The sequence below is a fragment of the Protopterus annectens genome, chromosome 5.part0 (genome assembly GCF_019279795.1).
Source record: "Protopterus annectens isolate FY-2018-M chromosome 5.part0, PAN1.0, whole genome shotgun sequence".
Taxonomy (NCBI): domain Eukaryota; kingdom Metazoa; phylum Chordata; order Ceratodontiformes; family Protopteridae; genus Protopterus; species Protopterus annectens.
The window spans coordinates 333939104-333954538 of record NC_056735.1 but is presented as its reverse complement, the minus strand read 5'-3'; positions in this window follow the sequence as shown (position 1 = coordinate 333954538).

The window sequence follows — 15435 nt, the reverse complement described above, 5'->3', positions numbered from 1 at the left end:
GTTAAGGATACTTTAATTAAATATAGTGGATACAGTATTGTTATATTTCTTATTAATCTGAAGGTGTTAATAAAATCCAAACTTGAACTTGGTACTTCTCAATGACATATCAGTATTGACTAAACCTGATGGATAAAATAAGAAATATTGAATCTCTTAAATGAATTATTGATTTACAATAGCATATTGTGTGAAGCTGGATGAAAACATTGGGAATCAATATTTCTCACTTCCCTGCTATACAGTAATATGACCATTCTGTTTATTTCTTAGGTAATTAGAAAAAGTACACAGTTTACAAAACAATTGCTTTGCTGTGCTTTTTGGCACCTAGCAACACTCTAGCTGTTTTTATTGCAGAGCTTTTAATTGTTTAACCAGACTTGAAGCACATGTTGTAGTGCATGCTGTACTGATTTACAATAATATCCATGCAAGTTATAACTAAGATTGTAGTTACAATGTAGTGCTTTCTGTTAGGTCATTGACCCAAAAGAATAAATCTGTCAAAAGTGCAGAGTGATATAGAATTTCTTTTATTGGCAGAAAAAAAAGCATGATGTCTAGAAATATGTAAATGCAATACAGTCTACAGGATTTATATAAGTAGAAAAAAAGAAATGGAATACTATTTTGTATGATCACAACACTGAATCTTAAATGTATATATGCTTGATTCGTACATAATAAATGGATAATCAGGGCTATAAATCGCCTTAACTGTAAACACAGACCCAACAAGTAAAGAACTGCTCTATACTGAAAAGGACTGTACTTGAAACCATCAAAATAAGGAACATGCAAACAGTGACTGACAAAGCTATATTAAGTTAAAATCCGTTGTGCATGTAGTTATCTTCTATGTGTGAACATAACAGAAAAGCTATGGTTTGCTTTGAAATGTAATATGTTTAGATTGCCTATTAAGCTAGATCTCCGTTAAATGTTGTTTTAAAAAATGCTCAGCTTAATTACTTTCAAATGAAGAAAGGGTTAGAAATCATATCTCTTATATATGCCTTGCTTGGGCAAGCTATTATGTGTGTTGTTGCTTTTTATTGCTGGGACTTAGAATGACAGAAACTTTTTGTATTATAGTTGTAAATGTTCTTTTTAACTCACTTTCAATTAGTAGACTAGCATGGGTATGCACGGGGGGGGGGGGGCTGAAAGGGAGTGATGTCACACATATTCACACCATCGAATTGTACCAAAAATTCTAATAATTTTGAAATGTTATTTTGTCCCTATATACTTCCATTAATTCTGAAAGCCAGCATTCTGTATATTATAGCTTTTAGATGATTTCTGTGGATTCACGGAATGTAAAGAGCTTACAAAAATAAGAAAAAGAAGAATCTCTATTAATGCATTTAATTTTTAAATCTAAGGCCGAGATAACTTTCATTCAAGAAACACATATGTTGAAAGAATAATGGGAGAAAGATACAAAAAACAATGGGTGAAATATATTGTTGCTGCTGGTAACACCACTTCTAGGGGAGTTGCTATAGTAGTTAAAAAATATTTTGATGGCACTATAATGAAAGGTAGTTATGACCAAAATGGCAGATGGTGTTATTTTATTTGTGAATTGCCACCATTTAAAAAAAACTTTTTTTTTGTGCAGAATGTTTATGCTCCATGTTTGCATCAAATAACATATCTATATGAGATATATAGAATCTTAGAGAACTTTCCTAATTATCTCTATATCATAGGAGATGACTGGAATATGTTGATTACTCCAGAACTTGATAGGACAAATAAGGATAACAAGCAACCTGTTCAGCTCACTGCACTAATAGCGGAAATAATGGAAGCTTTTAAGTTAGCTGACCCATTTGAAAACTATAGAGATAGCATAACTATAGTAAATTCACTTATTATTCACCATACCACAAGTCTTGGTCTAGAATAGATATATTTTTAATATCTGAAGTTCTGTTAAATAATACAGTCACCTATAATAGTGAACCTAGAACAATATCAGATCATGCAAAAATAAAAATTACACTAAAGTTGGGGAGCTCAATGCAAAGACTACAAACAGTTATGAACTGGACGTTAAATACTAACTCATTAATGAATAAAGAAGTTTCACAGAATATCACTGACATTCTCACCCAAGCTAAAAATAAACTAGAAGTAACAGATATACATATGACATTCAATGGCAAGCGACAAAAGCCACTATTAGGGGAATATTAATTGAAAAAGCTGCTGTCTATAAAAAATTAAACAAAGAAAAAGTCATAACAATAGAATCAAAATTAAAAAACATAGAGTCAGAATTACAAATTAATCATTCACCAATACTTGAAAGTCAAATGGTTATACTACAGGGACAGTACTCAATTAATGAAATTAAACAACTTCACAAATATGCCGAATGGGCTCAATCACCCTCAAAAGCGCTAGCAAGAATCATAAACATAAAAAAAACCTACCAAAATAAGGCAATTAAATTATAATGAATCCTACACAAATGCTGAATCCTACACAAATGCACTTTATAAGCACTTACACGAGTGCATGGATCATGCTATCCCTAACAGAACCAAGATGCTATCCTCCAAAAACAGGAAGCCAATCTGGTGGTCTTCTGCCATAAACAAACTCTACAACAGAAGAAAGAAACTGTTGCAAAAAAGAGTAAAATTCCACGACTGGAGGAACTCCCTTGTCAGCCTCAGTAAGAAGCTGAGATCCCTCATAAAATCCTCCAAAGCTTATGAAAACAAAATTGCTACTGATTCACTGATTCTAAAGACAACCACAAAGCATTCTATAGCTATGTCAAGAATCTCAATGGCAACACTCAGATCTGTTCTGTGTTACAGCACAATGACACTAAATATACAGAACCAACTGATATTGCCAACATCCTGGCAGATAGGTTCAGTGCTAACTTTACCCCCCTCTCACCCCCTAAAGGGCCCATATTTATACCGGAAGAATGCAAAGTTCCTGTAATCACGGCTGCACAGGTAAAACCTCACTCTCCAAAGTCAAGAACACAGCATCCATGGGACCTGACAACATCCCAGGCTGCCTTCTACATGAACTACAGAATGAACTGGCACCCCACCTAAGTACCATCTTCAATCATAGCCTCACCTCAGGCTTTGTGCCCATTGAATGGCGCACCGCAACAGTTATCCCACTCCACAAAGGGGAGGCCACAAAAGACCCCGGGAACTACCGCCCCATTAGCCTGACGAGCCTAGTCTGCAAGGCCATGGAACGTATCATCATGGAACTAATAAACAAAGACATTGGAGATCTCCAAACTCTGGACCCCACACAATTTGGATTTCTAAAAGGCAGATCATGTCTCCTAAACCTGATAGACTTCTTTGAAGTAGTCACCAAAGCCATAGATGAGGGTAAGGTGGCTCACACAGCCTATCTAGATCTCACCAAGGCATTCAATACCATCCCCCACTCTGGAATTATAGATAAACTCACTAAACTAGGTACAAATCCCTATCACAAGATGGGTTGCCAACTGGCTTACTGACAGAACCCACACTGTGAAAGTAGCAGACTCCAAATCAGACTTCAGACCAGTGACAAGTGGAGTACCACAGGGTTCAGTCCCGGGTCCTCTCCTCTTTGGTATCTACTTCTCTGAAGTACAGGCTAACACAGAAGGTCTTTGGCTTACTAAATTCAAAGATGACTGCAAACTAGAAACAATAATCAAAACTCCTAACAATGTGGACATCCTACAAAAGGGCCTCACTGAGACAGATGCCTGGTGTCAAAGACATGGTCTCAAGCTCAATGCCAAAAAGTGCATTGTCATCCCCTTTGGTAAAATCTCTGTACCCATGAACTACCACATAGGCGGTAGTCTACTTAACACTGAAAGTGTGATAAGAGACCTTGGGACACAGGTGGACAGTAGTCTCTCCTTTGATAATCACATCGCCACAGTGGTCAGGAAATCCTTCTATGTGGCACACCTCATCACAAAAGGTTTCTCATCCAGAAAAAAAGAGGTCATTGTTCCCCTCTACTCATCACTCATTAGACCCATTATAGAGTACAATGCCCCTTTTGGTATGTACCTCACAAGTCATCTACAACAACTGGAAAGGCTGCAAAAATTCCTCACAAAGAGGATTACTGGCCTCAAACAGATGCCTTACGCAGACCGTCTCAAAAAACTCCAGCTTTACTCCATCGCATATTGCCTACTCAGTGGCAATCTCTGCCTAACATTCAAAGCTATGTCAAACCCAGAGCTGTTGGACATGCTCCACTTAAAGAAATCCCAATCCCTCCCAGCTACACGCTCTAGGGACCTAAACCTTTTCACCACAATAAACAGAACATGCTGAAGAGATAGATTCCTGTCCCAGAGACTTCCCATACTCTGGAACAGACTACCTATCTATGTCAAACAGAGCTCCTCATTAGCACTCTTCAAGAAAAATCATGATGATTGGATGGGTAATAGGAAATTCACCCCGGGGATCATTTCTCTGGTTCTGCTTGACAGGGGTGCAGGAAAATAATTTTCTTGGGTGGCGAAAGCCAGGGTACCATTTTGGCTAGGCTTGTACAGGCCCTAGGGCCAATAGCCTAGTACCTACCTGTGAAACTATGAACCTATAATAACAAATCTCTAGTTATGATGAAGAGATTATAGTGGCTTTTGAAGATATTTACCAAAAACTATATGGCCCTCGCAACCAGTTTAATGAATCACTATTTCATCAATTTACCGAAGAGTTACAATTTCCACTGCTGAATGAAGCACAGATAAATAACCTTAAAGCTCCCTTAGATGTAGAGGAAATCATTGCTGCTGTAACTAAGTTGAAACCAGGTAATTCACCAGGTCCAGATGAATACGTGGCAGAATTTTACAAGACATTCAAAAGACAATTAGTTCCAATATTACAGAAAGTATACAAATACATAATAAAATATGGTACCAAAGACTTGTATATCAATAACTCAAAAACTATATTCATACCAAAACCCAAGTCTGAAACATCAAATCCAAACAACTACAGGCCAATAGCACTCATAAATGTTGATATTAAAATTCTTTCTACAGTCCTAGCTAGTAGAATCAAAACAATCTTACCTCTTTATCATATCTTCTAAACAACTAGGTTTCATGAACATTAGACAAATATATGACAATACACTCACCACTGATTCAATCATCAGTGTAAAAGTGAATGATAAATGCCCTAGCTATGCACATCAGTAGATGCAATTAAAGTCAACAGAGTAAATTTTGATTTTTTTATTAAAGATACTCAAGAAATTTAGCATTCCTGAAGAGTATATAAACATGGTTTGGGCTTTATACAAAAATGCCACGACAACACTATTTATAAATAAAAAGCAATCAAAACCTATTCAGATTGTGACAGTACAAGGCAAGGATGCCCACTATCACCATATCTGTTCAGTATATAGAACATAGAACCTCTACTTCTTAAAATATCACAAAGAACTTACCACCATCGTATGAATATTTCTAAAATCCCAATAAAGTATACAGCTTTTGTTGATGATCTAGACATCTATTTTGAATTCCCTAATACAGATTTGAATAAGATATTAAACTCCACTGTCATTAACCCAAATAAATCAGTCATATTCCCTCTGAATACTCTAGGACATAAGGAATTCTATTTCCCTGAAACTGGAATTAAAGTCAGTTATAATCTCAAATATCTGGGTATCATGTTCACTCACCCCATCTGATATGACTAAAAACAATTTGCTCAAAACCTGGACTAATATCACTAAAGACACTAAGAGATGGTTAAATCTCAATCTGTCTCCACTATCTAAGGCAGCTATAGTTAGAATGAATATTATTCCAAGATTAGTGTTTTATTTTAGTGCTATTAATCAAAATATACCAAAAAACCTGTTTACCAAACTTGAAACAGCACTAGGAAACTTTATTTGGCATCCAAAAAATACAAAAATAAAATACACTAGATTAACGTTACCAAACAAAAAGGGGATCTAGGTCTACCCGAGTTCCAAACATGATATAACATTATAAACACTGGTCAAATTATACAAATTTTGAACCATCCAATAAAGCATGGTATCCACTATGGATTAAAATATATTACAATCATCTAATCTCATGCAATTTAAATCCTAAAGCAATACCCTTTCTTAATTCTAAGATGTGAAAGCATTTTAAGGCCCATCCCATAATCATAAGAAACACATTGGGCCAGATTCAGGAAGGCTTACACGGAGTTCAAGAGTAGTGTAAGCCTCCGTGTAAGCCTCCTGATTCAGGAACAGCCCAAATCTCCGTGTAAGAGACAGCTAACACGTCTCTTACACGGACTGGGCGTGGAAATGCTCAATACCTCATTTGCAGCTCTAAGATATGCAAATGAGGTATTTGAGTGATCCACGAAGCAGAAACCAGTCCGTGTAACGGACGTGTTAGCTGCAGAAATGTACTCAGCTGACAACTGAGTACATTTCTGCAAAATTAAAAACGGAGCTATGTCAGCTCCAAATAAAGGGTGCATATGTTTCATTAAGCATGCCAATGGCCAAATATGTGGCCATTGGCATGAAAAAATGTTGCAAAAATAAGTTATATAACTTTTTTTTTTTCCACGGGATTTTTGTGTTTAACTGCAGCGCACACCTGCGCAAATGGGGTGCGCTACCTAAAACTGAAAACCGAAGCTTATAAGCCCACAATTGTGGGATTTATGCATTACATTGAATGTCAATGGAGGGACTTGCAGACCAAAAACAATATGGCCTCCGTTTAGTGGTTGTCAAGGGGGGAAGCTCCGTGTAAGACATGTAACTAGTCATTGCTAGGCAATCCTATGTAAATGAGGGTTACAATACTGAATCACACTGTCACATAGGTAATGAGCACTGTCTGAGTAGTGTAAGAGTTAGAGACGGGGGAGGAACAGAGTAAGAGGTAGGTGACATCATGGGGGGGATGATAGCAATAAATGTACCAGATTGGAGGGCAATGTAAGGTAACAGATGACAGACAGACATCAGGGAGGGAGGTGTGTCCCAACAGAACACTAGGAAAGTCAAGAAATTGAGGGTATACGCTATCCCTACACTCAAAGTTTCTTGATATACGTGCATGCGCGCATGTGCGCGCGTGTAAGGCAGGTTCAACATGTGGGAGCGTGTTGCAAACCGTTTACAATGGTTTGCGCGGGCGTGCACGTGTGTAAGGCAGTGTGCGCGCGTTTTAGCATGAATCAGCTTAGCTAACACCGTGTAAGGATGTGTGCGCGCGTGTAACACCGTGTAAGGATGTGTACGCGTGTTTAAGTGACTGTAAGCTTGTGTAAGCTGGTGTGCACATTGCTCCCCCTCAGGAAACAGAAAGGAAACAGGAAACAACTAAAATCCAGGGAAACTGCCAGAGGATACTACTGGAGTTAATTGGTGGAGACAGTTAGAAGCAGGCAATTACACAGGCAGACTAGAAGCCCAACCCAGCACTTAAAACACTGCAAGGAGCAGTGCAGGCTGTTTCTCACAACAGATACTGCCAGAAACTAAGCTATCAGAATTGAAAACTGAAAAAAGCTGAACTCAGAGCAGAAATGCTAGGGGCTGCCATAGCTATTATAGTCAGGCATAGGCGAATTGTTGAGGGTGGTGACAATGCAGATGCTGACAGACAACCCAGAGTGAGGAGAAGGAGAAGAGTATACAGGCCCAGGGTCACCTACCATGGGTTACATGAGCTGGAGATAGTAGAGCACTATAGAGTGGACAGAGAGCTCCTGAAGCAGATTGCTGAGCTGTGCAGGCCACGCCTCACACACAGAACCAACAGAGGGGAACCCATCCCAGTGGAAACCAAGGTATGTGTTGGCCTAAGAATACTAGCAACAGGTACCTTCCAGAGACCAACTGGTGATATGATGGGGATATCACAGGCATCAGCCTCCAGGGTACTACACCAGTTCCTGGATGCCATGTCAGCACATGTCGGTGATCATGTATATTTCCCCAATGCCCGTGAGGTATTGGCCAGCAATATGCGTCTCTTCCAGCAAATAGCGGAATACCCTGAGGTACTGGGTGCTATAGACTGCACGCACATACGCATCAAAGCACCAGCAGGAGAGTGGGGTAGAGCCTACATTAACCACAAGGGATACCCCTCCATCAACTGCCAGGTTGTGTGTGATGCCCAGGGCATAATAATGAATGTGTGTGCTGGCTGCCCTGGGAGCTACCACGATTCCCATATCTGGCATCTGACGCAGCTGTACCAATCATTTGCCAATGGGGACTTCCCACACGGACACCTAGTGGGGGATGCAGGTTATGCACTTGAGCCGTGGCTGATGACACCCATCAGAAATGCACACACACCTGAACAGGAACGCCATAATGAGGCACACGCACAAACACGTAATATCATAGAGTGTGTGTTTGGGCTGCTCAAGTCACGGTTCCGGTGTCTGGACACATCTGGTGGAGCCTTGCAGTACACACCAACTACATGTACCCAAATGATCATGATATGTGCTATGCTACATAATATGATCCTGCGGAAACAGCTGCAGCAGGACCAGCACAGGGCTGGGCCAAACATCCCCCCACCATTGCCAAGGCCACCACAGGCAGGGGGTGACTCGGAGGAGGAACAACCTGACCTTGTCCCAGTAGGCAGAAGGAGGCGTGCCCAGTATGCCCTGGCCTTGGCAAAGAGGCAATGCATAGCACATACGCTTGGTCAGTAGGAACACTGGGACTGATACCCACTCTGACTCACTCATACAGTAACAGGGATGCCTAACATGACACAACCTGCTGCCAAACATGTACAGGGAGTGTAGTAAGTGTATCCAACAGAGGTGGCCCTGCAGCACCACCTGGGGCATGAATGCCATGTGTTAAGTAATGTAATATCATGTACCACATGCACACCTGAGGACCCCAACTAACATCCACCCGCAAGAATCATAAACCACAAAAACACAAACCCACCTCATGGGTACCACAAGGGATAGGAACCTAGATGTAATGCTACCCAATGCCAGAAGTATAAACATCAAGATGTGTGCAGTGTAAACACACACAGTATAGAGAATGTAGATATCAGTGCTGTAATAGAAAACAGGGTCAAAGCCCACATCAGCACCCTGACACTACCAGGTCACACGTCATACAGTGATGTACATGTGCAAAAACATGGAACAAGATACAAAATGAGGGTGACTAGCAATAAATAGCATGGATAACCACACACCCATGTTTGTACCACAACAAGAAGCAACATGGAATAGCCATGGTCAAAAACTAATGGCTAAAACCCACTACTACTATATAGCTTGCTGCAGACCACTGTCCTAATAGCAGGAACTGCCCCAGGCCTATGTGCATAGGTTCATAGGTGCATACTAGGCTATCTGCCCTAGGGCATTAATAAGCCTAGCCCAGAGTTTTGTGGCTTCTGCCACCCCTTCAAGTTGATGGATAATATGCCCATTATTTTGCTGTGCCTCTGTCAAGCAGTGATACTGATGTTATCCCTGGGGTATACCTGCAATCTCCCATCCATTGGTCAAGATCTCACTTGAACGAAGCCAGTGAGGTGCTCAGCCTCACATGTACCAGGATGTTGTTCCACAGCATAGGGACTCTCTGGGTGATGAATCTGTCCCTCCAGCACATCCTATTAATATCTGTGTTGAGGTTTAGGTCTCCTGCCCTTGTAGTTCTGATGGATGTAGAGGTCTTGAGGTGAAGCATGTTCAATAATTCTGGGTTGGACATAGCCTTGTATGTCAGGCACAGGTCACCTCTGAGCAGACGGTAAGTGACTGAATACAGCTGGAATCCCTTCAGTCGGGCAGCATAAGAAATATGTTTGAGACCCTTTTACCTCCTGTTGAGGAATTTGTGGGCCCATCCAATTGCCGCAGGTGTTGGGTCAGATACATTCTGAATGAGGCATTGTATGCAATCATTGGTCTGATGAGTGATGAGTACAGGGGAACAATGACCTCCCTTGATCTAGATGTGAATCCCTGCATAATGAGGTGGCCAATGTAGAAGGCCTTCCAAACTACCCTGGCAATGTGAGTGTCAAACAAAAGGTTACTGTCAACCTGGGTGGCCAGGTCCCTGATAACCTCCTCTGTGCTTAGAGGATTGCCACCTAGATGGGAAGTAGTGGTAACCTTGTTCTTCCTGAAGGGTATGGCTATGCATTGTTTAGTGTTTAATGTATGGTCATGGTTGTGGCACCAGTTATCCGTGTCTATGAGACCCTTCTGATGGATGTCTGTGTCAGATGGGTTTCCAACTATGCTTCCCAGTTTGCAGTCATCGTCAAACTTTGTCAGCCATAATCCTCCTGTGTTTGCTCGTACTTCTGAAAAGTAGATGCTGAACAAAAGTGGGCCCAGGACTGAGCCCTGTGGGACACCACCTGTGACAGCTCTGGAGTGTGACATGGCACCAGCAACTTTGACCCTGTGTGTTCCGTCACTTAGCTAGTTTGCAACCCATGCTGTGATGTATGGGTTCACAATTAAGCTGGTGATGTTTTCAATGATACCTGAGTGGGGTATTGTGTCGAAAGCCTTTGCCAGGTCAAGGTAGGCTGTGTGGACTGCCCTGCCCACGTCAATGGCCTGGGTGACTGTTTTGAAAAAGTCAACCAAGTTTAAAAGGCATGATCTGCCCTTGACAAAGCCAAACTGGATTGTATCCAATGTCTGCAAGTCCCCTATGTCTTCATTTATAATTCCCATTATGATCCTCTCCATAGCTTAGCAGAACAGGCTTGTCAAGCTGATGGGATGGTAGTTTCGGGGTTGGTGGAGGCACCTCCTTTGTGAAGTGGGTCCACCATAGCCGTATGCCACTCCTTGGGCACATATCCTGAGGTGAGGCTAAGATTAAACAGCTGCCCTAACTGCGGGTGTAATTACTCATTGAGTTCATGGAGCACACAACTGGGGTCACCATCTGGTCCCATGGATAAAGTGTTTTCTGCCTTGGATAGAGCAGTTCCCACCCCAGCATTGGAGATGTATGGGGGCTACAATCCTCTGGTGTAGATACCCCTCCAGTTGGGGGAGGGAGGAATCTGCAATGAACCTGTCAGCCAGTATGTTGGCAATGTCTGTAGGTGCAGTGATAACTACATCATTCGAACTAATTCTGAGCATATCTGGGAGTTCCTCCCAGGTTTCAAACATAGGCAAAAAGGCCTCATGATTGTCCCTTGAGTCCTGAGTGGGTTTACTCTCAAAACTTGCCTCGGATGATTGTATGGGGAACCCAGTGTTTTACTCACAATGAGCAGGGGTGTCTTCCCTCCACGGATTATGCTCTATCTTGTAGTAGCCCCTTCCTTGTGTTGTAGAGCTTGTTTATGGCTAGGGTCCACCAGACTGGATGCTTGCCTGTGGTACAAAGAGTCTTTGTTTTGTTTGGGATTTCCTGATCCATGCAGTCCTGGAGGTGCTGGTAGAAGGCATTTGTAAGTGATACAGTGGCTTGGGTAATGGTGTCCGCTGGCTTGGGGGCCTTGAAAGAGACCACACCAGTCCTTAGAAATGTGAAGTCGGCATCTGAGAAGGTCTTCACTGTTTGTTTTTCCATCTGGGGTGTGGGTGGGATGTGGACTCCCACTGAGAGTAGTCCATGATCTGATCTCACCAATGATGGGTATACTGCTGGTGTTGAACAGTGTGACCCCATGTTCATGATGATGATTTCTAGTATGTTGCCTCCACTTGAGGGGATTGGGACCAGTTGTTCCATGGCATTTCAGTGTATGAACTCATGGAACCTTTGTGTTAGAGTGTTGTGGCATGATTAGTGATCCCAGTCTATATGTGGATAGTTGGAATCACCCAGTAGGATGGTGTTTGGAGATACATTTATCCCCTTCAGTGTTTGCAGGATAGCTGTGTGAGGTACCTGAGTTTGACAGGGTTGCATGTAACATGCTACAAACTGCAGAGCAGTCTTGCCTACGGTCACTGGCACCTGGATGGTCTCCGATGCATCGTGTGTTGCCACCAACAATGAGGTGAGGGTGTCCTTGATGAATATGGACACCCACCATCCTTCTTGGTTTTGTCCGGATGCTGGTGCCGGAATGCATGATATGAGGTAACACCCGATAGTGCCGGGGTGCTGTCAGAAGCTGTGAACCAGGTTTCAGGCACAGCACAGACATCAATGTGCTACATACTGAGAAGGGCATAGAGTGTGTGCAGCTTGAGGTTGAGACCTCTGGCATTGAGCAGCAGTACCCTTAGTGTCCTTCCTTTACTGTGTTCTAGGGTGGTAGGTGTAGTATCTGAATCTTGCATAAAAAAGGCACAATGGGGGTGGCAAGAGCATCATCCGAAATCCAGAATCCCATGGGTGACAGGTGCAAGCGGTCCCTGGCAAATCACCGTGGCCTGTCCAGCATGTCGTCCCAGGCAGACATTGGACCCCCTTTGAATGACACCATAGTCTAAGCAAAATAATACAGCTGATCATCTTGTCTCTGTTTATGTGGCATCATACTTGGTGAAGGTAGGATACTGCTGAAGGTCAGGGTCATACCTGCCTGGCCTACATAATCAGAGGGATCCTCTATGTCTCTTTCCATGTAGTCCAGGGAGGTACATCTCAGGTCGTTCACACCAGCATGGATAATGACTGGGTCAGACCTGTACTTGCAGTTGAGTGACCTGAGTGCTTGCATTATGTGTTGGATTCCAGTGCCCGATAGGCAGCTTACTGTGACCTCCTCCGTACCCGATCTGGTGAGCGGGACATCAGTGTGTCTGACTATGGAGTAACCATAGACAAGTGTGTCTGGCATTGTTTTTGGCCTTAAGGGCTGTGACCGTTTGGCACACTGACTCTGTGGTCAATGTGTTGCATGTGCTGTGCCCTGTGGAGGCAGTTGTGTGAGTGTCTGCTGTGGTGGCCACTGCCATTCCGGTAGAATCCTGATCAGAGCCTCCGAGTGTCTCTGTGTGTCTATGTGTATGATCTTAAGTTGTGATAGTGCCATGTGAGACTGGATTTCTGATGTGTGTGTGGTTACCTTCACCTTCTCTCTGGTCTTGCTAGTCCTATGTTGAGAGAGCTCAGCCTCCACTTTGGCTATATAGTTGCATCTCTCACATGTATGTGTGTTTTATGGCAGAAGGAGAGGGTTGTCAGTGTACATGAGGCAAGTGTAACATTGCCTCAATATTCCCAGGTTCACCAGCTGAGCAGGAGAGGACACTAGCAACTGATCTCTAGACATGCTAGAAGGAATAGACAAAACAATGTTGGAATACAGGGAGATATCAAGCCCCCAAACCACATCATACTGTTTGATTGACAATAGCTACACATACACCGGTGTTTCATAGTGTCATAGTCTACTACTAGCCTATCTGCCCTAGTGCATGTATAAGCCTAGCCATAGTGATGTGGCTATTGCCACCCCTTATACTGGTAATAAGTGTACAGAATAGATTCTGATGATTGTGCCTCTGACTTAGTAGTGACACAGTATGACCCCTTACGTAATTGAATAACATGACTGTGCCTCTGTCTAGTCTGTGCCTCCGTCTCAAATGCAGTTGTCCAGATGTCTCCTGAAGAGAGTCAGTGAGGGACTCTGTCAAACATGGACTGGGATACTCTGCTAGAGTGTGAGATGCCTCTGAGTTATGACTCTGTCCCTCCAGCATGTCCTATACATGTATGTGCTGAGGTTCAAATCCTCAGCTCTCATGGCTCTGGTGGATTTGGATTGCTTGCAGTGGAGCATGTCCACCAAATCCTGACTGGACATGGTCTTGTATGTCAGGCATAGGACACCTGCACGTATGCGGTATGACACTGAACAAAGCTGGATTTCCTCTATTCTGGAAGCATCTGACATGTGTTGAAGAACCCTGATCTTCATGGTAGGTTCCTTTGGGGTGTCTCCAGCTGTTGCAATTGCTGGGTGAGGTACATACCATATGGAGCTTCGTATTCAATCATGGGCCTGATAAGGGAGAAGGATAGTGGAACAATGACCTCCTATGATCTTGATGGAAAACCCTCCATGATAAGGTGGGCAAGATAGAAAGTCTTCCTAACCACTTTGGCAACAGGGGTGTCAAAAGAGATGTCACTATCTACATGTGTCCCCAGGTGTCTGATTTGTTGTCTGTGCTCAGTGGGTTGCTGTCTATGTATTGATCTGTGGGTACTTTGTTCCTCCCAAAGGGGATGAATACACATCAGTTGCATTCAGTTTCAGGCCATGTGTCTGGCACCAGCTATCCACCTTTGTGACGGCATTCTGTAGTATTTGTGTGCCGGCTGATGTATTCACTATGGTGCCTAGGTTGCAGTCATCTGCAAACTTTGTCAGCCACAACCCCCCTATGTTTGCTTGCACATCTGAAAAGTAAATACCAATTAAGAGGGGTCCCAGGACACATCCTTGTGGGACACCACCTGTGACTGGCTTCGAATCTGACAAGGCACCTGCAATGTTGACTTTATGGGTTCTGTTTCTTAGCCATTTTGCAACCTATCCTGCGACATATGCCGTTATATGTCAGCTGTTGAGCTTGGCTATGATGCCTGAGTGTGGTATTGTGTCACAGGCCTTAGCCAAGTGCAGGTAGGCTGTGTGGACTGCGTAGCCCTCATCGATGGCCCTACTGACAGTTTCATAGTAGTCAACTAGGTGCAAAAGGCAGGATCTGCCCTGTACAAAGCTGAACTAGGTGGGAACAAGGGTCCGTAGGTCAGTAATGTGTCTGTGTAAGAGCTCCATAATGACTCTCCCCATATCTTTGCAGACAAGGCTGGTTAAGCTTGTGTGGTGGTAGTTGTCATGGTCTGTGGAGGCATCTCCTCTGTGGAGTGGGACCACTGTTGCTGTACGCCACTGTTCAGGTACATATCCTGTAGCAAGACTAAGGTTAAATAGCAGTTGTATCAATGGGTCCAGCCCCTTCTGGAGTTCACATAGCATGCAACTGGAGATACCAGCAGGTCCCATGGATGCTGTGTACTTGTCTTTGCTGAGTGTGGCTCTCACATGGACATCCAAGATGACAGTGAGGTTACATACAGCAGTGATAACTATCTTCTTTTGGGGGTGAGGGAGGGGGTAAATCGCACTGAAGCTGTCCGCCGGAATGTTGCCAATATCTGTCAGGTCACTGGAATATATGTTGTTGTGTACCAACTCTGAGCATATCCGAGGATTCACAACCAGGTGTCTGACATAACTGAAGAAATCAGTGTGGTTACCTTCATTGTCTTTGGTGATTTATGTCCCCAAGTTGACCTTGCATGTCTTTATGAGATAGTGTAGCTTTCTACTAGTGCTGATCACAGCTGTCTTCCCTTTTGGAGATGTAGCTCTGTCTTGCATTAGTAACCGTCATCTGTCATACAGTCTGT